At 32.8% G+C, this 25,239-nt stretch overlaps 1 long non-coding RNA gene across 3 annotated transcripts; it reads right to left on the reverse strand.

Moving 5' to 3' along the window:
• Positions 1–24,651, reverse strand: LOC143252198 (uncharacterized). Of its 3 annotated transcripts, none has more exons than XR_013028879.1 (4): positions 24,510–24,651; positions 14,316–14,757; positions 10,482–10,905; positions 1–799 (listed from the first exon to the last, which is right to left on the reverse strand). It is a non-coding gene; the product is annotated as an uncharacterized LOC143252198 (long non-coding RNA). The 3 variants fall into 3 exon arrangements; XR_013028877.1 differs by lacking the exon at positions 1–799 and adding an exon at positions 9,663–9,990; XR_013028878.1 differs by lacking the exon at positions 1–799 and adding an exon at positions 9,663–9,990 and having other exon boundaries at positions 10,482–11,071; positions 24,510–24,642.
• Between the last annotated feature and the right edge of the window lie 588 nt (positions 24,652–25,239).

Below are 25,239 nucleotides of genomic sequence, written 5' to 3' on the forward strand. Positions count from 1 at the left end.
TAGAAGACCAGAATTTAATGAAGCAGCTGAAGACTGAATAACAATATTAACAAGTCTGTTAATATTTCTTAATCTTAACAATAATAGACATCTTTGTATTGTTATTTACATTCTTGCTATTGCCTTTAGGATTTAACTGCCATTGACTTAACAATCAGACATTTCTGTAACTTTAAACAAACTAAAGCACATTATATTACATATATACATAAATCAGTAATATTGAACGACTATTAACACTATTTTAAAATCATGTGACAATTCAAGTTCACTGATATGTTCTTCTTCAGAAGTCAGTTATTAAATGAAAGAAAATGTTTCCACATAATTATTTCTTTGGAAAATTTTTTGAGGTAAATTAAATTTTTCTTGTAACAGTTACCACTTTTAATAGTTTCTGACAAACAATAAATAACAGATACCCTCCAACTGAACAACAGTTTAGCCATGATTTTCTTTTGTTCAGGAATATGTTTTGTAATATTTTATGAAGTGTTAATAGAGTGCTGTATTTACAGTATCCTGTAATATATTGGGAAGAGGATTAACTGCATGCCACATAAATGCATTAATTTACATAAAATAACCTCCAGTGCACGAAAAATATGTAAAAACATTTTTTTACATTTCTTATTTTATGAAAGTTCTGTGATACTTCTTTGCCAACATATCCAAAAAACTGTAACTGTCAACCCGTCTGCTGCTAGAAAACATCAATAGTGTCTCCATCTTCCATTTCAAGACCTGCAGGAGTATCTGTTTCACTGACTGGCTGTCCATTGAAACGGAAACGGGCATTCTGAATATTCATTTAAAAAAAAATCATTTATAAACAACATTAATCAATACGTAATTAGTTGTAAAATTACTTTTGCTTTGTACAACTATACTGAATAATTTTATGTTCTTGTTTACTAAAACATTCTGTGCAGAAACTGCACTAAACAAGGCAGGTAAATTTATTACCTTACAGCTCCACTCAAATATTACTCATATATACTGCCAATTTATAATTATAATTTACAAAGTAAGCAGTTTTGGTTGTCTGATAGAAAACAAAATCACAACATGAATAACTTAGTAAAGAATGACTAATTTATCTTTCCATCTCCAATACCTAAGAATTATCAGTGGGATCCATATGAACCCTGTTGTCTTTTTAAATACAAGTGCTTGTAGGTCTACAACTAATAACTACAAAGTCCCAATAACATAGAAGTCACACAAAAATATAATACTTTGCTTAATCTTACTAATCATATTAGAATTCTTCTATAAACAAATTATGATTTGACCCAATCTTAGAACATGTCAATAATTTGAAACTAATAGTTGCTGCAACTTTTATAATAGATGCATCTGTGATTTTATATATATATACACACACATACATTCACAGTAACTGATATTTACAAAGGAAATTGCCATATGTCATGAAAAACCATCTAGAAAATTTGATAAGCTCAGATTCATGGATAAATTATGTAACAATAATCTACAGTACACTAATGCACTGCTAAAATTATATTGACACAGTCGTAGAGAGGACTACCACTTGCCTAAACCAAACATGACACAAAATGAATAAATCAAATTCAGTCACTTTTATAGCAAATATAATCATATTACTGTTCTGGAGAACATGCTCTCAGACATCCTAAACTGAGCTGGCTTTGGTAGCACAGAAGCTTCTTCTAACAGCTCCTTATACTTTCAATCTCTTATTGTAAAATTTCCATGTCTAACCAAGCACCCCACTTTGCTATTCATTCCTATGCCACTCTATGACACATTTATGTGCTGACCAAAAAACATCTGTCAGAGTAAAAACAATGTGTTAACTTAAGAGCTCTCAATACACACCTTTCAGGTGTGCAGAAACATCAGATATAGGCCACAAACTGAATGTACTGAATAAAGAGCTCTCACCATGACCTCAAACTACTACCACATGGAATCACAACTGTTCACCTTCCTGCCTCCAGATATACAGGGTGGCCCATAAGTCCATACCCATCCATATGTTATTATGTTATATTCAATTACGCATGTATTATAAATTTGTTTCTTTTTTTTCAGAGAAATATAGCCTATGTAAGCCCTTGTTGAGCACACAAATACACTAGATACATAAGATATATGGATGGGCAGGGACTTACGGGCCACCCTGTATATGGTTATCACTTTGAAACTGAGGAAATGGCTCTCATCACTCCACAAATTTTGGGATCAGTTGTCAACATTCCACTGTTAGTGTACTCAATGTTAAGCAAAATAAATTCTGGTCGTTTTCAGAGGTTGTTTATTTTTGTATCTCAGCCCTTCCAAAATATCCACATACCACTAAAATTTCATATAACACATGAAACCACACCAGATGCAGACAGGTCTGAGTAAATTTAATTCAAATATATATTAACTCTGGCTTTTGTAATCTTTTAAATGAAAGTTTATTTATCACACCTCATCAGTATTTTCAACTGACCAGAAAGTTCTTTAGACACTCTACTATCAAGTTCTCAATATTGCTGCCACTGCTTTACTTATATTGTTTATCTTTGAATTTCACACAAAGCTACATGAGGGCTATCTGTGCTAGCCATCCCTAATTTTGCAGTGCAAGACGACAGGGAAGGCAGCTTGCCATCACCACTTACCGCCAACTCTTGGGCTACTATTTTCACCAACAAATAGTGGGATTGACCGTCACATTATAATGCCCCCACGGCTGAAAGGGAGAGCATGTTTGGTGCGACGAGGATTCGAACCTGTGACCCTCAGGTTACGAGTCAAACGCCTTAACCCACCTGGTCATGGAGGGCTTATATTTTTCATGCCTGTATAATGTACACAAGGTGTGTGCAGTAAACAATCAAAAGTCCAGAAAAGGAAAATTTGAGTTTTGGATTATTTCTTTTAAGAAGAAAATAATGGAGTGATGTCAAAGTGTTTGATTCCAAGTGATCAAACAATTGGTTATCTACAAAATTAATAAACAGTATTGCATATTTGTGGAAATACTCTTTATCTCACTTACAGGTGTGGTATTTCCATTCACTTAACAAAAAAAATGTCCAGTCCTTTGTCACATTATTTTATTAAATAAAAATTATTTAGTGCACTATTACCATTAGTATGAAAAAGCAGTGTTCAGAGTTATGGATTTTCATAATCTTTTTTCTCTCAATAATAATTTCTCAAGGATACAAATGTTTTATAATGAATCAACTTAAAGTGAGGGTGTGCTAAGCAGGATTTTACTATAGTTTTATAAATAATGCATTGTATTTAATGTAATTTTCTTAAAAACAAATGCAATGCAAATTTTATTATGTAAATTACACATGGAATAACAAAAGAATTTAAATAGACCACTAGACAATCATATTGCACATACACTAATTCAAGAGACTGGGTTGACTGTATATTTCATATACATTTATCATTACTTTTAGAAATTTAATGTTGAATGTTTTCAATGAGCATCTGCTCGTCTAGTATAACATGCAACAAAATAACTTGTTCTGTATCTTGTAGATAGTGGCACAAAGTTTCATTTTGGGTACCTAGAATCCAAAGCTTGACACTCATAATGATTACCCAGTACTTTTCAGCCATCTCTTGTCTAGCTAGGTGTACTAGAGGCATAGCATATTCTATGAAATTAAAAAAACTATGGTACAAGCAGAGCAGTACTGAGATATTAAACTCTATTATCTAACTCCAAATAGAGATTAAACAATGTCTCACATAAGGAAATGATCTGTGTGAATTGGTTTAAAGGTAGATGCTCTTGATATTTACAGATGATTACTCACTTGAATGGTGGCTGCATGTGTATACCTAGGATGTTCCAAGAGATATACAGTGGAAGGTTATAAAATTTAATATCATCAGTTAAGTAACCATAGGCAAAATCAATCCGCTGTTGTCATAATCAATAACATGATTGAAAGGTTCCAATATAGATGATATAATTAATGCTAATGTAGTGGGAAAGACTAATAACTATGAGTGTTTAGATAGTGCATAACTACACTAATCAATAGTCATCTTTATGATGATGGTTTTTCTACATGATCTAACCTTGTCATTATACCATGTGAAACATGGACTAATGGGTCAGGCTCAATTGTGGATTGAGCCACAAGAGTGACTTGGTCCAAGAGCTTGGTACACTGGGTATTAATGCCTTCTCCATACTAAAAAAATCTGACCAATCATACATGGTCAATACACAACAATAATATACGATGCTCAAAAGTCTTACAGAGTGGTTGAGGACTATACACATCATCTAGTAAAGTCTCTGAAAAGGAATAACTGATGTTAAGTTCATCTCATTCTCAGGTAAGGATGCTGAGTATAAATCGAAGATATTGTTCATTATACCTCACTAATTTGTCAGCATCTAGTTCATGACTATTTAGGTAAAAAAAGACTATAATCTCCATTGGATTATCCCTAACACTAATAGTAAGAAAATACAATGAAGATGGAGGAACCATACAGGTGAGATGAGGTAAATGCATTGTCCATATCCAAAACATTATTGTCCAACAGTTATTGGATCCAATGAGCATAACAGAACACTGACAGCACTGCAGTGTCAGCTACAGTAGAAGCCCAAGGAAGAAAATAATTGTTTCCTAACTTGATAACATGATCAATGAAGCTTATGAAATCTAACAAAGACATTATACCAAGGTAATTTTTCTAGATGTGAGATACTAAAACTTCCACATTTTAATATCTACAATACTAAGAATAGGAAACAATACAGTAACTCAGCATTGTGACTAGTGTCCTGGCAGTTTAGTTTAAATCTGTCCTCCAATTATTTTTGCCTTAAAACAGTCTGTAGTTGGTCAAGTAATAAAAAATGATTTAAGAATACAGAACACAAGTAAGAATAGTAGTTTTAAAATATTTCCATACATATACAGAAAACAGAAAATCACTTAATACAATTTAGAAAGAACTAGAAATACTTAACTGGCTAAAAAGGATTAAAGATATAACAAAACCAGACAAGAGAAATTAAAATGTGGTATTAAATAAAAAATGCTATATTAATAAACTTCATGCTTTTTAACATATGTAAATATATTTTAAAAAATACAGATTATAAATACAAAACAATGAGGTTTAGTGAATTATACTGAATATAAATTGTTAACACTGAAAAAATTACTCAAAGGAATTTTATATGGGCTACATAAGAAAAAATGGCTTATGAAACAAAGTAAGTAACACTCGAACTTATCAAGAATTGGTAAGTTTTCTTGTAAAATATATTATTTCATTAAGCTTTCATGAATTTACTTTTCAGAAAGCTTACATTTTGTGAAAGAAACACAAAATTTAAATTTTGAAAATAGTGTTTGTTCTGCTAGGTTTTTACAATGAGCCATTATTCCCAAATGTATCTTTGGATAAAACAGTTGATTCAGTTGTTAATCTAATTTATAATCAGAAAAACCAAAGTAGATTTTCTAAAGAAGTATTTTTAAAGTCAGTTGAATTAGCTATAAAAGTATCACACTGTGTTTAATCAAAAGATATGCCGGGTAGACATAACTACCTAGATCTAGATTAGCACCAGTTTTAGCCAATTTGTTCCCACATAATTAAGAAACATGTTGGGTGGATGAGTGTTCTCAAGAACTTAAACTTACTTATGACAAAAGATAATTAGATAACACTTTTATTGTTTTTAAACCAAAATAACATGTACAAAGACAATTTTGAACTACTTAAATCATAAACGTAAGACAGTAAGATTTACAGTAAAACATCAGAAAGCATTTAAACTGCCATCTCTAAATGTATTGGTTGAAAATAAAAATAGGATTTTTAAATTTGAAACGTGATAAAACCTTTTTAAAGGTTGTATTTCAACATGACAGCTTTAATCCAGTTCAATAAAAAATTGATTTAATTATAATTTTAGTACAAACAGCAAATAAAATAATGATTTCACTAGTAGAGTAAAAGAACTTAACATTAATGCATGTTTGATAAAAAGAATGACTTTCCATTGATGTTTTTAAGAACTATTTGGAGAAACAATGTGTTCCTAAGTATTAAAATTTCCAGCTAATAAACAGGAAGTTATTATTTTACCATTTATGGGAAAATAAGCTTTTAAAATAAAATAAAAAACACGGTGAGATAAAATACTTAGTACATATCTATATTTTCAATTAATCTTTAAATTAAAACTGATATTTAGGATTAAACATTTAAAACATTTTGGTATAAAAACATTTATTAACTGAATGTGATGAACCACCAAATCAAAATTATTTTTAAATTAATGCTAGGGCTAAAGTTGAATAGTATTACAAGCTTTTAAAATATAAGAAATGGATCAAAATTAAATGAAATGAATAGTGTTATAAAACCACCTCTAATATCACGTATCAGAACTTTTACTTAAGAACTTTTTTCAACTGCATATTTATATTTGAAATTCATCATTTTTTAATACATGATGCTTTGTTGCCCCTCATATATATATATATATATATATATATACAGACATAGTAACACAATACAAAAAATGAATAATATTCTAGTAAATACATTTATTTATCAACTTGTAATGGAATTTTATAATATTTTCACACAGTATTGTAAGACCTCACTGTCAACTGGGAAGACATCCTGCACTTTTATGTAAATCTTGTAGACACCAGCTCAATGTCTACAAACAGATGGTTGGTAACCTTTCTTAATGTGCAAAATTCACATAAGTTAGATAATACCTCTTATATCGAATTTCTGTAACTACAAGCAGAAAATACGAACTATCAATCCAAAGGATTCTTTAATGGGTGGCTGGGATCTATAAATCCAATGCCATGGCTGGGATGTCAAATCCAAATGAGACAGTGAATTAGGTGTGGGGGAAAACAGGAGAACCCAGAGAAAACCCACTTTCACAGGACAGGTAGCAAATATTCTACTTGTCCTGTGCCCAGAGTTGAGATGCAAAGAATAAAAGAAAACATAATAATATCTTACCATCAATCCTTGAGAGTGTTTAATGTTCTTTCATATTAATATCTTAGTATTAACCCTTGAGTGTGTTTAGTGCACTTTCATGGCTAGATATGCATTGAAAGAGTGATGTTTTGTTTGGGGTTTGCATCCTTTATTCTTTCCTGCAACGATGTTCAGGTTGGCTATTCATCTGCTTATGGATTTGTTTGTGGTTCTGAAGTGTTTTGCTCATGTGAGGCAGCTGTCAAAGATTATACCAAGAAATTTGGCTGAGGGACAAACTTTTATTTCATTAAGTTTGATTTGGACTTTTTTTAACGTTTTCAAAATGTTTATCCAGACTGTGCCCAAAAAAATAACACCTATTGTTTTAAGTGGATTTACAGTTACTCTCCACTCCTTACACAATTTGATAATGTTATCCAAAGAATTTTGAATCCTAGTGGCAGCTATAAGGGAGTTCCGTGAGGTGCTCCAAACAGCAATACCATCTACATACTGTGAGAAATATGTGTATGGTAGATTTAAGAAGGGTATTTTGCTGACTAAAAGGATATATAATAGTGGAGACAGGGCAGACATTTGTGGAACACTGGGAGAGATGCTAAAGGTTTTGAATAAGGTGTTAACTTTGACAGCAGTTGTTCTGTCTGTAAGAAAGTTGAATATCTATTTAAGGATTACATTGCTGATATTAATTTTGTGTAAATGATATGCGAGGTCATTGTGCCACACAGAATCTATTGCTTTTTTGACATCTAGGAAAACAGCAGTGGTAGCTTGATTGTTGTTAAAGGCTCTGTAGATGGATTCTGTTAATCTTCTTTGATGGTCTATTGTTTATCTGTTTTTCCAAGAGGAGTTTCGAATGTTGGGGATAAGATTATTTTCACAGAAGTAGTCTGTTTGTGATGATGCATTCCAAGACTTTGCCTAGATGGATGAGGAGACTAATAGGTCTGAAGTTATCAGGGTTTGAAATTATTAGTACTTGATTTGGGAATTACTGTGATTATTGCTTTCTTCCATGAGTCTGGGTAATAACCTGAAAGGAGAGACAAATTCATTATGTTTCGTAGGTGGAGCAGTAGATTAGGTGATGCATTTTTAGACATAATGTTGTAAATACCATCATGTCCTTGAGAGGAATTTATTAGCAATTTAATGTTCATCTTGATTTCACCCATGGAAATTTTTCTGTTGAAAGAATCCTCATGGTTGTTCTGTGATGAGCATGTGTTAATGTGAGATTAGAAATTTTGGATAAAACATGTCAGGGTTGGAGATAATGTAAGCATCCACTTCTTGTTTGAGTTGTGCATCAAACTCAGAAGTCAGTGTTGGAAAAGGAGGCTTGGAAATAGTCAGCTCACAGTTCTGCTTTCTCTATGTCTGTTTTGGTCGTGGTATTGTTGTATTTAATGTGGTGGAATAATTTGTTGTTGTCTTTTTCATTCTGTAAGGATTTAAATTTTTTCCAAAATTCTTTGGAATTGTTGTGATTAGTAGCTAAAGAGTTACAAAAAGTAGTCAATTGTGTTCTTTAATACTGATATTTTCTTTTTAATTAAGGCATGAATTCTATTAATTTGTGTCTTAAGTGACTGGTCTCATGTTTTCATGAAATTTCTCCTTAGGTGTCTTCATTCAAAAATTAGGTTGTGTATTTCCAGACTAAGTTTCCAATGTTGTATTACGTTGGTCTTCTTTGCCATGGGGGTAGTCAATTTAGTTACTTGTGTTAATGCGTGGGTGATTTTATATACATAGTTATTTAGGTCTGTTTTGTTGTTTGCTGTGGTGAAGGGGTTAGGTAAAACATCATCTAAGAGCATGTTAAATGTGTTCCAGTCCATTTTAGTGTAACTGAATACCAGTAGGAGGTTAGAATAAATTTCCTGTCTATTTGTCTGAATCATGAATGAGGTAGGAAAGTGATCACTGGACACAGCAGGGTGAACTGTAAAGTTCTTGGAGTAAGGAAGTGTCAGAGATTATAGCAAGGTCATATGTGTCGGTGGCTATATAGTAGTGTGTGGGGTGATTAATGCTAATGACATCCATGCTGTTATTTTCTAGTAAAGTGTAAAGGGTTATTTCCTTGGCTGTAGTGCAAGAGCTGTGAAAATCAGTGTGTGAGGTATTGAAATCACCAACAAGAATGGCTTTAGGGTGCATGAGCAGACAGGATTGAATGAAATTTGCATTGAGTGGTTTACTCAGTGAACAACACACAGTTGAGAGTGAGAGAAAGTGCCTACTGTTAAGCCAAATGTTGCAGAGTATGCTTTCATTTATGCTTGAACAGTATCTGTTTCTATGCTAATGCAGTGTGATATGTGGTTTTTGAAATATATGGTGAGGCCTCTTGTTTTGTCCCTTTTGGGATGTGCGAAAGTTTTGTAATTTTTTATGCTTATGTTAGTGTTTTCTGTGTCCAAGGTTTTGGAAATTATGATGATGTCATCATTGTTATTGCTGTTCAGGTTGCAAATTTCAAGTTTCTTGTTATTTAAATCTTCTTGACAATTGACATGTAGAATGTTTAATGACAATCCTGAGTTGTAGCTTTTCATAACTGTTTTAAAAGTCAGTAATATTTTTAACGATCCTGAGCTGTAATGATCTAAAATAACACACTGCTACAGCCAGGATTCAGCAACAAAAAACAATTTATTAAGCTGTAACAACACAATTTACTGCCTTCCAAAAACACAGTTATGAAACAAGTCTGCCTGAACAAGATTTGATTCTGATGCTAATAACAATAAAACATAAATATCAGTGTTGATTCGAATAATGAAATCAAGAAAGGCGTTCGACTCGTAATCTGAGGGTCGCGGGTTCGTATCCTGGTTGCACCAAACATGCCCCCCTTCAGCCGTGAGGACGTTATAATGTGACAGTTAATCCCACTATTCATTGGTATGGGAGTAGCCCAAGAGTTGGTAGTGGGTGGCGATGATTTGCTGCCTCGATTAGCTATGCACAAAATTCAAAACAAACAAACAAATCAAGAAAAAGAGCAAAAGCATAGAATAACTAATTCCAAAAGAAATCAACAAAAAATAATACACATGATATTACAAAATTACCTTTCTATATTAACAACACTATCATGTGACAAACAGCAATAATTCACTAACTATCTCGTGACTTAGCTTATGAAGCTTAAGGCAAGGTATTTATTCTCAGCGTTAGTCATGAGATTACATCTCGGGTGACCATAAATTTACATAATCTTTTGCAACATTAATGAAATATGTACATCACTGCTAAGGAGGCTCGTATCAATTTCATAACACACATATGTTTACTCAAAATAAACGTGATGAACTCCTAGCTTGATGATATATATAGAGTTTTACTAATCAGTTATCGAAGATATATATGCACTTAGAATAAGGGTTTATCTTCAAAAATAGTTACTGCCAGAGTTGAAGAGTACTTTTGGCAGAATAGGCAATACTAACCTTGAATCTTCAATGAACTGTAACAGCCAAGAATCTTATGGAGGGCCGAAGTCTCGTTTATATGTGAAGGAACTTCAACTGATAGCATCCTTCTATAGTACTGTGACGAGTGACGTGCCGCTGTTTACGTTGAAGTATCTTCAGCAGAGTGCATCTATCTGGAATCTTGTGTTGGACAATGTTTCGATTTTTTATGCTGGCTGCATCTTCCTGGTATTTACTGGTGAATGAAGTTTCAGTATTTGTACTCAATAATCATGAGTTGGTTGCATCTTCCTGGATTGTTTGACTTGTCACTGTGGGCTATCTGTGCTCCATTCACGGGTATGGAAAACCAGATTATAGTGTTGTAAGTCCACAGACATGCTGCTGTGCCACTGGAAGAGGGTGACTCTCATCCATCATCACAGAAATGCATTTCACACTACAAGGAAGAGAGGGTAGAATGTGAAAATGGCACTAAAATCCAATCACACAAGATTTGTCAATGAATGCTGTTCACCAAGTCTTGCTTTTTAGTCTACCAGTTCAAATTAAGAGACGGCTATGCATTAAAGAGTTCTTGGGTAGCTTTGCTCGAAATTTTGAAACTGATAAACAGGAAAAATAAGTTGAACATATTAGCAGCTTTCACTGTCCTAGTTCAAAAGTAGTTATTGGTGCTCTTTAGAAAATACATTCAATAACATCTGAATGAATTTATTCTGATTTTTTGCTCTTATGTGTGGAACTAATAAAATGAGAAAATCGTTAAAAACAACTGGTTGCTAAACATTTAGTGCTGTTACCAATATTTTACTATATAGGTATACACAAACCGGCACACGCACCAAGACAAAAAAGTTAGAATTTTTCTCGTTAACAGTGAGAGTGTTCTGTACTTCCTTGCTACAAACGTTTTCAGAAGTGTAGTATATTAATATGTGAATATTACATTTATGGCAAGGGCATGCGCAAGAGGTAAAGTTTGTTTTTCGAATTTCGTGCAAAGCTTCACGAGGGCTATTTGCGCTAGCAGACCCTAATTTAGCAGTGTAAGACTAGAGAGAAGGCAGCTAGTCATCACCACCCACCGCCAACTCTTAGGCTACTCTTTTACCAAAGAATAGTGGGATTGACAGTTACATTATAATGCCCCCACGGCTGAAAGGACAAGCATGTTTGGTTCGACAGGGATTCGAACCCTTGACCCTCAGATTACGAGTTGAATGCCTTAACCCACCTGGCCATGTCGGGCCCAAGAGAGGGACACCGCCACATCCTCAATAACTCAATGTACACAGACCCTGTCATTTTAGTTAATATGATGCTCATTATATCTTTGTAGCTTTAACTGTAATTTAAAGCCTCAGTTGAGCATTCGGACTTCTTCAGGTTAAAAAAGAAAATGGTATGTTTTCAAAACATATTTCCTGTTAACACAATTTTTACCCAGCTAGTGATCCCTGATTTTAGACTCACAGACCAGAGGGAAGATAGCTTATGAGCGACATTCACCGCCAGCTCTTGGGCTGCTCTGATCGAATGGTGGAATTGTTCATTATTCTTATAACACAATCAAGGCCCAACAGTGTCATGTGTTTTTGTTTTATTTTTTCTGTCAGCAGCAGGACATGCATCCATGATCCTACAGATCCACAGAGCAGCTCATTAATCACTATGGCCATGTCTGATTCTTGAAGTATTTAGAAAATTAATTGTTTATCCCATAAAAGGTAAGCATTAACAAAATTAGGTTTATCTGTAATTGAAAACTTAAAAAAAAAACAATTTAAAAATTGAAAATGAAACATGCGCTTTTTTCATCTATGCAAAAACGTCTTAAGAAGAATAAGCAATAACATGTTGGATATAAAGTTTCTTATATTAAAGATGAATTTAAGTCAAAAACAATGTTTTCATTAGTCATTTTAGGCTTAAACTTACGATATTAAAACGTATCACACTTTCAAGAAACAAAATCATTTTAAAACTTAAAGTAAAGAAAGTCTAAAGTTCTTTATCAAAAATATAAGTACAAATAGACCTTCTGGTTTAGTTGAAAAAGAAATGTTTTTAGTAAAATTAAAATATAAATATAAAAGTGAAAATACATTAGTGCTTTGAAAATGGCTGATAAACACTGAATGAAAATGTATTGACAGCAAATACACCGATATTTATATTTGGTTTAGTTTTATCCTTTACAAGCTGGATTATTAAATAAGTAAAGTTATGCACAATGTAATGCAGTGTGGCTTGATGTCAGGGAGTGGAAAATAGTGCCTCTGTTTCACATACGTGATTAATAAGAGCATTGTGGTCTTCATGTGTAGTGTTGGGATTGGGTGGAAAAGTGCATAACTCAGTGAGAAATGTGAGAAGATTTAAAGTGAAGTCCCCAAGATCAGCATGTTCAGGTGATGTTTGCAGCAAAAATGGATTTTTTATGCTAGAGTGAATTTTCTTAACTTTATCTGCAAATGTGCTTTATTGTCAGGTTGTGGTACTGGAAGTGGCAGTGAAAATGAATGGTGTGGAAAATTATGGTTGGTAAGAGTGAATTGGTTGGTTTGTAAGTGGATTCACTTGCATTTGTGGTGCTAGGGCTGGTGTGGGTAGCAGTGGGATTTATTTGGGTGAATAAGTAGATTGTACATCGGGTTGAACAAGAATGTGGGTGTTTCATGTTGGGTGTACTAAGCAAGGTTTGGCTTAAGCCTGTTTCAGATAGCCTGATATTTAGGAGAGGCTCTATAGTTTGCAGCATGGAGGCTGTGACAATTTACACATCTCACTTGTTCCCTGGCACTGGGACATTGATCAACCTGACACATCTAGGGTTGAGAGTGCAGATAGATGGTTTTAATATGCCCAATTCTTTGAAATTTGAAGCTCTGCAAACCCTCCTATAGGGAGGTTTAGCTGGCTCAGTTTTGAACTTAGTGTAAAAAAGGGTGCAGCCATCACATAATAAAGCATCATGGTGGTTTTTGATTTCGAAGCTGACCCTGATGAGGGATGTTTTTCCTTAGTTTTGAAAGAAGTGATTCTTTTAACTCATGTTGATGGCATGTTTAGTGTTACAAGCTCATCATGGATTTCATGGTCCTTAATGTTGTGTGGAATGCTCCTAATTATTAACAGTATTGGATTGGCAGGTGTGTGTACTGAGGTATTACCTCCAAGAGTGGAGGATGGCCAGTGGGCTAACAGATGGGTGAAGTCCTTAGGCTTTGCACATTTTATAGGAACAACACTCATGCATCTGTATCATACCTTATAACACACAGTTGACCACATGACATCCATGTCCAGTGAGTAGTCACTCTTGTCTTTCTAGTAATATGTTTTTCATGATAGTAGATGAAAATTTTGTTAAGATGTTTAAGCTACTCATTTGTATCCTGAGAAAATTGGAAAAGAATGTTGATTAAGAACTGTTTGGACAACTTTCTAATTTCAGCTATCATTATGATGTGGCATAACCTAGATTAAAGAGTGTCATTAAATGTTTTACATAATCAAGTTGAGGTATGGTATTACTGAATAACATCCTGAGCGATGACTATCCATTAACCTCATACATAGTTTGTCAGGAGTTTGCTTCATTAACCCCTTTCTTGCTGTAATTGAATTTATATGATTTAACATTAATAGCCATTTGGTGAAATGAGTAAATTTACTCCAAGATGCCACATAAAATCTTCCTCATAGTGCAGCAATCAGAATAATTACATATTGAATTTTCTGCCTTTGTGCTACATGTCCATACATCAACAAACCTACATATTTATAAAATAACTTTCTTGTTGACAAATAATAACACCCCCACCAAACTGGATTAACACATACTCAGTTAAAATGGCCAGGTTGTTTCTGCACAAAGTGATTATTTGGACAATGACTCATTCTGTTTGAACTAAAAATATGGAGGTGGCAGTGGAAGCTGCATGCTTCTTGGCATCAGAAGCAGGAGATAAGCATATTTGGATACATCCCATTTCCTGTTCCTAGATTAACAATCTAAGTGTTGGGATATCTGATGTTAAAGAGCTTGAGGTGATGAAAACATCTGGATCGCCACTGATAGGAGTAATGTCACCATCCTCTTTGTTGGAAGGAATGAATAATTTATGGTAGTTGAGATCATTTCTCAATGTAAGGTTGAATTTCATCATGACTAAATGAGGTGGCTTCTTAGGTGCTACTATACTGCAGTGCTGCCAGTAACCAGTCTTGTTCATGGTTGTATCACTCTAGGCCTAGTTCTTCAGATGCCTTCATGGGAAGCCAACTATTATTAGAACAACTCTATTTTAATGCAGATACTCATTGGTGAAGACATAATAAAGTTAATTAAGAAAGACTCTCTATATAGTTTGTTATAACCAAAAACAAGCCAAAACAAAAATAAATAAAAAATAAAAAATTCTGAACTAATTTAAAAGGATCTCTGGGTACAAGCTACAATATGGAATATAGATATTTTAAAATTATGAAAAAATAAATAATATTCAAACATTTCATTTCTCCACATTTTACACCATAATTCCATTAAAAGATTTAATCTGTTTTAAATTCATTAACGGAACAGTTCTGTTAATAGAACTGGAATAAAAAAAATTTAGCTCCAAAAACATAAAAGATATACTAAGTTTCTGTGTTTACAATAATTATATATTTTTCGATAACTAGGTTTTAAAACAAGTAATAGGAGTTCCAATGGGAGCTAATTATTCTACTTGTATAGCAAACATATGTTTTTACTATTATGTGAATAGATTTATTGAAAACTACATAAATTCAGATATTTACCTCAACTTAGATATATAGATGATTTAATTAGTATAAATAATCCTGAAATAAATATTACTAACACTATTTATTCAGTAGAATTAGAAATTGAAAATACTTCAATATATAATACAGAAATACATTATTTAGGTTTAGAAATTAAAATAATTAATAAGGATATCAATGTAAATATTTTACCTGTTTTATATTTATGTTTTAACCTCTTTAAATAGTAATGTACCATACCCTTCTGTTATAAGCATTATAACTTTGCAATTATTCAGATATTGTAAAATTTGTAATAAATTACAATATCTTATCAGTAATGTTGAAATACTGATACAAAATAGTTAATGGATTTAATAAAGAAAGTTTAAAAAATTATTAAACTATTCTGTAACAAATAAAAGAATGTTAAATAAATATGAAGAAATACAGAAATTTTACACAAAATTTCAAATAACTGTTTTAGTTATGAATAAGGTAATTTAACAACTTGGAACTACTTTATGTGGATGTACACCTTGCTGCATATAGAAGCTTGTTCAGAGCATGATAGTTATAATAGACTTAATGGGTTGTGGTTGGCAGTTATACGAATTAATTTAGATAACTGAATGGGACCCTTCACACTAGTATAATCTTTTTACTGGAGTACCAATTAGCACCTAACATAATGTGGGCTGGAATGCTAACTTCAAGAGGTAGGTTTTCAGCTTACTCATCCACAAATGATAGTACCTTATTTTGTTATTCATATATTTATTTCAATTAATTTTTCTTCTTTACTTTGGAGAGCAGTCACCTTCCCACAACTGTCTGCAAGCAGTTAAGGGTGATATAGATGTGCCACATTTTGGGCTTGAGCACCCACATCTCACTCTCCTAATTTCTATACCTATTATTTTTATTGCTATTCCTTGACTTTATTTCTTCATGTGAGATTCATAGATAGTGTTTCTCCCACTGCAATGTGGATCCTACACAAAACCTGGGGTACATTTTATATTCCACATTATAGCTTGAACCCTGGGATCCTTTCAATAAGTGCAGTGATTTTTATTTTTTACTTTATTTTTGTTTGGGTTTGGTTTTAGTTATAACAAACTAATATAATTAGTCAGAGTTGTGAATTTGCTGGCTTAAATGTTTTGTTTTCGTGTCACAGAAAGCAACAGGTTTAGTTTATAAATGCCCTTGCCCTCTCAAATGGGTGTTTCAAACAAATTGAAGAGATGTGACACATTGTTAGGAACTGGGAAAAGTAATTGATGCAAATGTGGAAGAATCTTAAAAACAGATTTTTTTTAAGTATTCAAGATGCATGTTTTCCTTATAGAAAAAATGTTGTACAGAATTAAAAAAAAAGGAATTATAAAATTTAAAATTTCAAATTTACTGTTATGAAAGTAAACTAAGAGGATTACACTTCCCTGCATAGTTTTTGCTGACTTGAAAGTAACAGTTGTTTAAATAGGAAAAAACATGATGAATCCAAAAATGACTTGTTTAGTGTCAGATTAGGTTTTACCACAAAAACCAGACAACAAAATTACAAATTTCATTCATTTTTTTTATAATTAATTATACTACATTCATACTTTCAATATATTAATTGTATTTTTAATATTCATTATATTTTCATATTAATTATACTTTTAGTAATAACTAGTTTGTTTGTTTTTTCAGATTGAAATTTAACTGAAATTAGCATTGTGGTATAATGGACTGTAGAAAGTGCAGATATAATCCAAATATATTCTGCTATATCTGTGGCAGTTTTGCAACTGAAAAGCAAATAAGTAAAATTAACCACTTTGTGAAAAGTATCTACTATACATATTTTAGAATAAAGCTGGGTGATCAAGACAAGGATTGGACTCCTCATATCATTTGCCATTCTTGCATTGAGAATTTGAGACAATGGACAAAAGGTTCGAGAAAAGCTAAGTTTTGGAACTGCTATGATCTGGAGAGAACCCCAAGATTATATCAGTGATTGCTACTTTTGTATGGTCAACTTAAGTGAAGTCAAAGGCAAAACAAAATCCTTAACTGAGTACCCAGATATGCCATCAGCCATAAGACTGGTTCCTCATTCAGATTCAATGCCAGTTCCTGTATTTAAAAGGCATACATACACCCTCAGAATCAGCTGACTCCAACCCAGAAGACTTGGGAAACGATCTTGATTTTGCACCAGATGTTTCAGCTGATTCCAAAGCACCCAAGTTATTTACACAAGCAGAATTGAATGATCTTGTTCATGAAATACTCAGACCTGGTAGAGAAAAAAGGAGGTCATTTCTGAATTCGAGGCCATCGAATTAACTATAATCGTGTCTTAAAACCAAATCAGCTGGAAAAAAAGTTTCTAGATGCAGGTTAGGGTTATAGAATATCGAGTTGTTCAAACAGGAAATTGGAAAATCAAAAAGCATGTATGGACAAAAAGTCTGTTTCTCACAACTCATTCAAAATCAATTCCTCACAACCATCACTTTATTGGAAAAAATTAAATGATGTTTACACATTAGGTTGAAAACCTAATATAATTTTGAGAAAAATTATCAACCAATACAAAAACCTTTAACTTTACATTTTTAGGATTAAAACATACTTCAAACAGGTATTTACCTCTGAAATACTGATAGAATTTCCTGGATGATTACTCTCTTGTTGTCAACATGCAACCCAAAGTTATACTAAGTGTCTTTAATGCAATTCAGAGCATGTGTCAACTTACACATAATTTTCCATACTTCTATGTTCCACATACATCAGGAGCTCTAACTTTAACTTTGCTTTCCCACCATTCTTTAGACTCAAGAATGATTGAAAACTCCATATCACCCAGTTGTAAAAAGTTGAGAGGGAATAAAGTTCAGGTTTCAGCTAGAACTTACAGAACAATCTGTTCAGCATTACTTTAAACAAGCTGCACTGAAAGCAGCAGAGTTCATCTTCAGACCAATTAATATGAAAGCTTTATCTTAGGGAACAAAAAAAGTTGAAGTGGATGGTGAAACAATTGATTTCCCTCACTTTAGTTCTCAAAAAATAGTAAAAGTAGATTTATCATAACTATTTAGAATGGCTCCTGATTGCAGAAGATAGAACATCGTATGGCTCTTTTACAAAAGTAGTTTCTATATTGATATTACTCAACCAGAAGGCATGAAAGGCTGTTTGATTACTCCACTGGTATTTTGGAACATCTCATTGCTCAAATTCAAGTGAAAGCTGTAAAGCAGATATCCTGCAAAATGCTGACAAGGCTTCAACATTTCTTAAAGTACAATTTTGATGCACTCATTGTGATTGTGCCACCAGTCACAACATCTGTTTTGCACTCAAATGTGCAGCTTCTGCAGAAGTGCTGTTATTGCCATAGTTGTCAGAAGTGTCAAATGCTGTTTTGTTTAATTCATTATTTATTGAAGCATGTACCTTCAGACTGTTATGGATTGCTGAAGGATTGTGTGCACAAATTCAAACTGTTTTTGGCTCATCATATTTGAATGGAAAATCAACACTAAAGGATTCAATAAATTCATAATACCCTTGCACCTGTTGAAGAGCTTATTATTATGGAGTACAAAATAAAGTAGAAACTTGAATATTTCTAAAAGAAAACTGTCAAACATTATGGAAAGAAAGGACTGATGTGGCATAAAACCATGGTGAAAATTACACAATTGTAGATGGTTTAGATATACCTTTCAGGATTTCATATTACTGGTGGTGTTTCACAGCAGGATTGAGTCATTGTCTTCTCACTGTTTGAAGGTGTTTTGATGCAAATTAAAAAAAAATCATCCAAATGTTAAGAAACTGTATGTTCACATGGACAATGCAGAGTACTATCAGAATGGATTGCTAATACTTGGAATGTTTCCATTAGCTCACCAGCATAGTTTTGAATTACAATCCTTTGTGCATACCACCACACAAGATAAAGAAGGATGCACTGATGCACATTTTGATGTTGCAATGCATTATGTGTCAAAATATCTCAATAACAGGAACAATGTAATCTTTCCAAGGGAACTATGCATAGCACTTCTGAACAATAGTGAACAAGCAAACACTGTGGTATCTTTGTTCACACTTGATCATGAGAGAGGGTATCAGCTTCAAGCTGAATACAAAGAAGCATTGCAGTTCATTGAGAAGATTTCTTGATGCAATAAGGTGGAGTTTGATGGAGCTGGACTTAAGATTTATAAGTATTCTAGTATGGACTCTTTTGTAATTGATTTGAAGGTTCCATTTCACCTGGTATCATCCGTAGATGTAGACTATCAAAAAGATGATGATCAACATGAAAGCATAGACAATGAAACTCAGATGGTGAAAGTGATGTTATCGATGAACAAAACAAACCAGAGCCAGTGAATGATAGTGATCACTTCGAGTTATAAAGAGCTGTGACAAAACCTACATTCACAATGTAGTATGTTCAATGCAACAGTCAAACACCATGACCTCAACTATGAGCAATGAGTAAGTTTGTTGAAAATGACAATTAGTATGCATAAGAGCACACTTCAAATAGTGATAAAAATATCAACACTTCATGGTGGTACAGCAAAGAATGATTTAATCATAGTATAATTGAAACATGCAAAGAATATCCTTAATTAAGGTAGATTTCCCCAATTCTATGAAATGAGGTAGATAGCATCATCAGGAAATGATTCTGAATTGGATTATGATGACTGATTTCATCCCAGGAACAATATTGCATGGTTGGACAAAGTGTCCAGAATATGGTCACTTGTCAAAGATGATACTGATAAAATGTTTGAGACATTAATAACAAGAGTAACAAAATGTGACCAGGAAGAATGCTTGAAGAATTACAATGGAAATATCCTTGTCGACTGTACTTGTCAATTGATAATGAGATTAGAATATGAATTATGCCTTTGTCAGCAAAGTAGGAAGCATGGTACATTGCAGTTAAAACCCAAAGATATTCAGAAGCCATATCAAATGAACATTACTGAAATTGTTGCAGCATACAATTACTCAATTGCATCTGCTCAGGCTCTTGTTAAGTTCAAGATTAAAAATACCATTGATCAAGGTGATGAGAATTATTATTCCACTAATGCCAAGACCTTCATATCTGCACCAAAAACAAGGAACAAGAAAGTGAACAAATAGCCACAAACACAATAAACTATGCCTGATCTTTGCCAAGAGGCTGAGAAGGTAAGTCAACAATACAACACCAAAGGTATATTTTCTAAAGGTGGACGTCCACCAAAAAGACAGTTTACTACTGCATGCTATGGAAGTCAAAAACTTGCAACAGCATCACTCAATCTACAAATATTTTCATAAAACTTTTTGTGGAATTTTATTTCTACCTGAAAATGGTAGAAACAGAGTTTTAGCTTATTCCACAATAATGTTATATATATATTAAGGTCTGCCACAGAGCTCATATCCTGAATATCTGGTCCATAGAAATATTGTTAAAAACTGAATTCAAGTGAAAATAACTATAACTACCAGCCTTGGATATGAAGAATGAGCCTAAAAAGACTTGTAATGATTTTTTAATTTTTTTTTAAAATAGAGTTTCCATTTTGCATTTAATTCACACAAAACAGACTGGAAGTACAAACATAAAAGAAACAATAGATCCTGATCCTGTTATGGAAGATTCTTGGGGAAGATTCTAGACAAAAAGTATAAATATATATTCCTAGGACTTTTGTCCTTCATCCATATACAAAAAGGCCAGTGAGTCATCATATTTGTCAAATCAATAGGTGATCACAAAGAACCATACAGTCTCAAGGATAGGGCTCAAAAACATAAGGATAGTGCAATGGGAACATAAATACGTAAAACAGAAACAATAATAAAAATAAAGGTTCCGCCATCTTGTTTAAAGATATGAAGCATCTAGTCAGAATGATCATCCCACTTCAGACATTGTTAATTCCATACACAGATACATATGCAGAGATAGAAAAGTCACCTGCCAAACAGTGGTGAAGTTAAAGTTGTATAGGCCCTGAGACTGAGCCGCTTCTATCCGCTACCTAAATATACCACTGCTGCCAAGACAGCATCAGCCAGCAGACACTATAATAGTCAGATGGAGCATCTGTGGGAGGGCAAAACAGTACACAGAACAAATTTAGAGATTAAAGAACATGAAGATGTACATCTAAGAGTAACATAAGAGACATTTCCAAAAGAAATGAGGGAGAGACTGCTGGATTGCCAAGAAGGAATGCTGCAAATAAAAGACAGACTACAGAAAATAGTCAAAGAGGAGGATAAGCATACAGGAAGATATTTTACCAATCTTGATTCAAATTGTCTATTGCTAGGGCAGCAGAATCTAACTGGTAACTGAAAGAGCAGAGACTTGGTGCGAAGGAGAGCGGCAAAGGCACCGATGAAAGAACTCCACAACTGCGAAGAAATCTACTGAAATACAAAAGGATACAACAACCACCTTCTTGGAAGGATCTGATCTAGCAAGACACACAATCTGATACTAAGTTCAAATCTCCTTGAACACATAAGAGAGAAAACCAGATGTTTTGGTTGCGAGCCCTTAGAGGAGAAGCTATATAATCACAAAGTAGAGGTCCTGAAATGGGTATGTGATGAATTTACTATTATATATTTATTTTAATATCAGTGTTTGTTTCAATTAAATATATGTTTAGAAATTCATATAACTTATCCTGCCAAACTGTTATTGTGAAATTCTCACCTATTCACTATAGTAGTGAAAGATTCTTGAGTGTAAAAAACAACAATGTACTACATATATAAAAATATCAATATTATTGTTTTAGGTGAAATTTCTAGAATTTCACTAAACACTTATGAAAGGTAGCCAATGCAACATGAGGAGAATACATACTACTGATTTGCTACAACTGACATACTGTAAACCTTGGAAGCTGTAAATATGATTAATGCTGATTAATCAGAAACTTCAGATATTTGACCAGGAATGTTTATAGATTTTGAACATTACAAACCATTTAAGTTTAGTGGATTAACATCAAATGTTAGTATTTTTATGAAGACACTATATAACTTTAGCTATGAAAAATGTGTGATAAACAAAGAGCTGGATAGCTACCCATTAAGTGAATTACACCCATATCAACTTGTAATTCACTTGCTTATTGTGATCCCTTGATAGGACATCAAGGAAGTTCCAGATCAGATAAAAGACTCAATACTGTTTGTAAGTTTGTAAAACTTCTGTATATGAATCATTAGTATTTTTATGAAGACACTATATAACTTTAGCTATGAAAAATGTGTGATAAACAAAGAGCTGGGTAGCTACCCATTAAGTGAATTACACCCATATCAACTTGTAATTCACTCGCTTATTGTGATCCCTTGATAGGACATCAAGGAAGTTCCAGATCAGATAAAAGACTCAATACTGTTTGTAAGTTTGTAAAACTTCTGTATATGAATCATTATTTGTAAAATCCATTATCAGAAATTGTATTATTGTTTGTCCACTAAAATATATTTGTATCTGTTGACTGATGTAAAAAGTTAAAGTATAGTTGTGTAGATGAAACAGAACAACAATTTCCAACAGGTGGTGGCAGGCACATTGAACTGTCAAAATCTCATGATGTGCATAAGCCAGCTCTGTGAAGACCATACTCCAGTAATGATGGTATCCAAAAGTACACCTCACCTGAACAGACAAGCATCTATTGGAAGAAAATTCCAGATTATGTAGAATAAAAGAGATACCCACAGTCATATTGGATTGATTTACTATTCATGAGAGCAAAAGGTGAAGAGATGGAAGGAGAGAAGTCAATTGTCCCTGAACATACTCCTGATCTGCCAGGATCCACTGAAGTCCCCAAAAGAGATATATCCTCTTGCATAGGAAGAGAAGACATAAGAACATTGCAAACCAGAAGTTCCATGTTTTCAGAAGTTTAAAGGAGAAGGCTAAGCCCACCTAACTCACTGATCTTACCATTTCAACCAATTCCTAAATATAGCAACTATAAGTGTAATCTGATCTGTGCATCAAAAAATTGATGATAGTTGCAGTATTGTTGTAGAATATAACTGGGGTTTGTAGAATTATACAACTGCAATCAGAACTTAAAGTAAATCACTAAAGTGAATAACAATTAGAAAAACTGAGTTGCAAAATTCATTTAACAAATGTTGATGGTAACCATTACCATTACTATCTAAAGCCTAGAAATTTCAATGACTTTCAGAAGCCTTGCAGAGAGGATTTTGTTTTAAAATTCTTAGTAATATCTGAGATAATACTGGTTTTTAATTCAGTTGTTACTACTAAAGGCCCTAAAATAAACTTTTATGTCTTCTTTTCATAACCTGCTTTTCATACTGTCAAATCTACTGATTTTCCTCACAGCAAAATTCTAATTTTTTTCCAAAAATTATGTTCTAAACCCCATAGATTTATTTGTAACTTCTTCAAAATTACAAATCAACCCACTACCTTCAAATGTAATTTGTTCTTTACATTTACTGCAAACATTTAATTGCTTTACTGCTCCTAAAGCTTTGGCAATATGAAAAACCTTAAGCTTATTATGCAGTTAAGAAAAACTGACCTAATTCAAATACAGCTTTTCTATTCATAAAAAAAACTTCCACAAAACTATGATAAAAAAAGCTTAAAATGCACGATGTAAATTTCAATCAACATCATGTATATAATAGAAAAAGAAATCTTAAAAAGCAGAATCGACATATAAATTATTTTAATATCATAGAACACACAGTGGGCTAACAAAAACATGTCTTTGCAAACCAGAATTTTAGCAAAATAACACTATACATAACCTTAGGGGTTTTGCAAGTATATAGTACTATAACTAGTATGTTTTAAATCGGTAGTTTGCTGTGATAAAAATGTAATATTAATTATTTATTTATTAATGCTATTATTCAGACTAATAAGTAACAACAACTGATTGATAAATAACTACCAAATTATGACACGCATTAATGGACTTTTCACTGAATTTCGATTCTAGCTTATAGTCACAACACAGATACAAAAAAAAATGTTAAATTGTACTATACTATTACTGTTAGTAATATTACTATGTTAAAATTAACAGTAACAATAGTAACACTAAGTATTGTAAATATTTCAAAATCAAAATTACAACCGCGCTCTATCCTATTAATATTATTATATCCTTTCTCAATTGCACAATGAGTTTGACCAAATTTAGATACCTTTTTTCATCTGACATTTTCTTTTTATTCAAGGCCAGGGCCCAATTGAATCAGTAAATTAACATAAACACAACTTCCTTCTTAATATTTGTGTGTGAATTTGTATCGCATGGAGCTTAATATTAGAAAACTTATCCCCTCCTGGTGACGAAATATTAGAAAAGTATTAAACTTATGAGGAGCATCTTTCAATAATAAATAATAACATTGTATTTTGAGAATATATAGACACCTAAATTAAGATGGCATAACTAAAATTTAGCAGGATTGAGTATTTAAATGAATTTAGTGAACTTATAATATGTGAGTAATTAGTCTTTTCCATTTCAAAATTTTCGGCAATATAGTGGTTGCGATATTGTTCAGATGTAAACAGCATAAATACCCAACCACATGCATACTCTTTGCTTATTTATTTTAATACCAATCTTCGTGTTGGTATACATTACATTATAATTTTAACACATAGAAATTATATCGTATATGCACTTCCTTTCACTTTACAAACGCTGCGTTTATTTTTGAATGCATGTACTAGATGCGGCAACTCATAGCTTTCCGAGAATGATTCAGAATATCATTAGGCGATTTAAAAGTTATAACAACGAAATAACCTCGGTAGAGTTTTTATGTTCCAAAAGAAAGGAGAGTAGGAGGCAGTATTAATCATTCTATAGAGTTTCAATAAAATTAAATGCATACATAAACAGTGTGTGAAGATTTTCTTAGT

This window comes from Tachypleus tridentatus, chromosome 6 (assembly GCF_004210375.1).
Source record: "Tachypleus tridentatus isolate NWPU-2018 chromosome 6, ASM421037v1, whole genome shotgun sequence".
Classification (NCBI taxonomy): domain Eukaryota; kingdom Metazoa; phylum Arthropoda; class Merostomata; order Xiphosura; family Limulidae; genus Tachypleus; species Tachypleus tridentatus.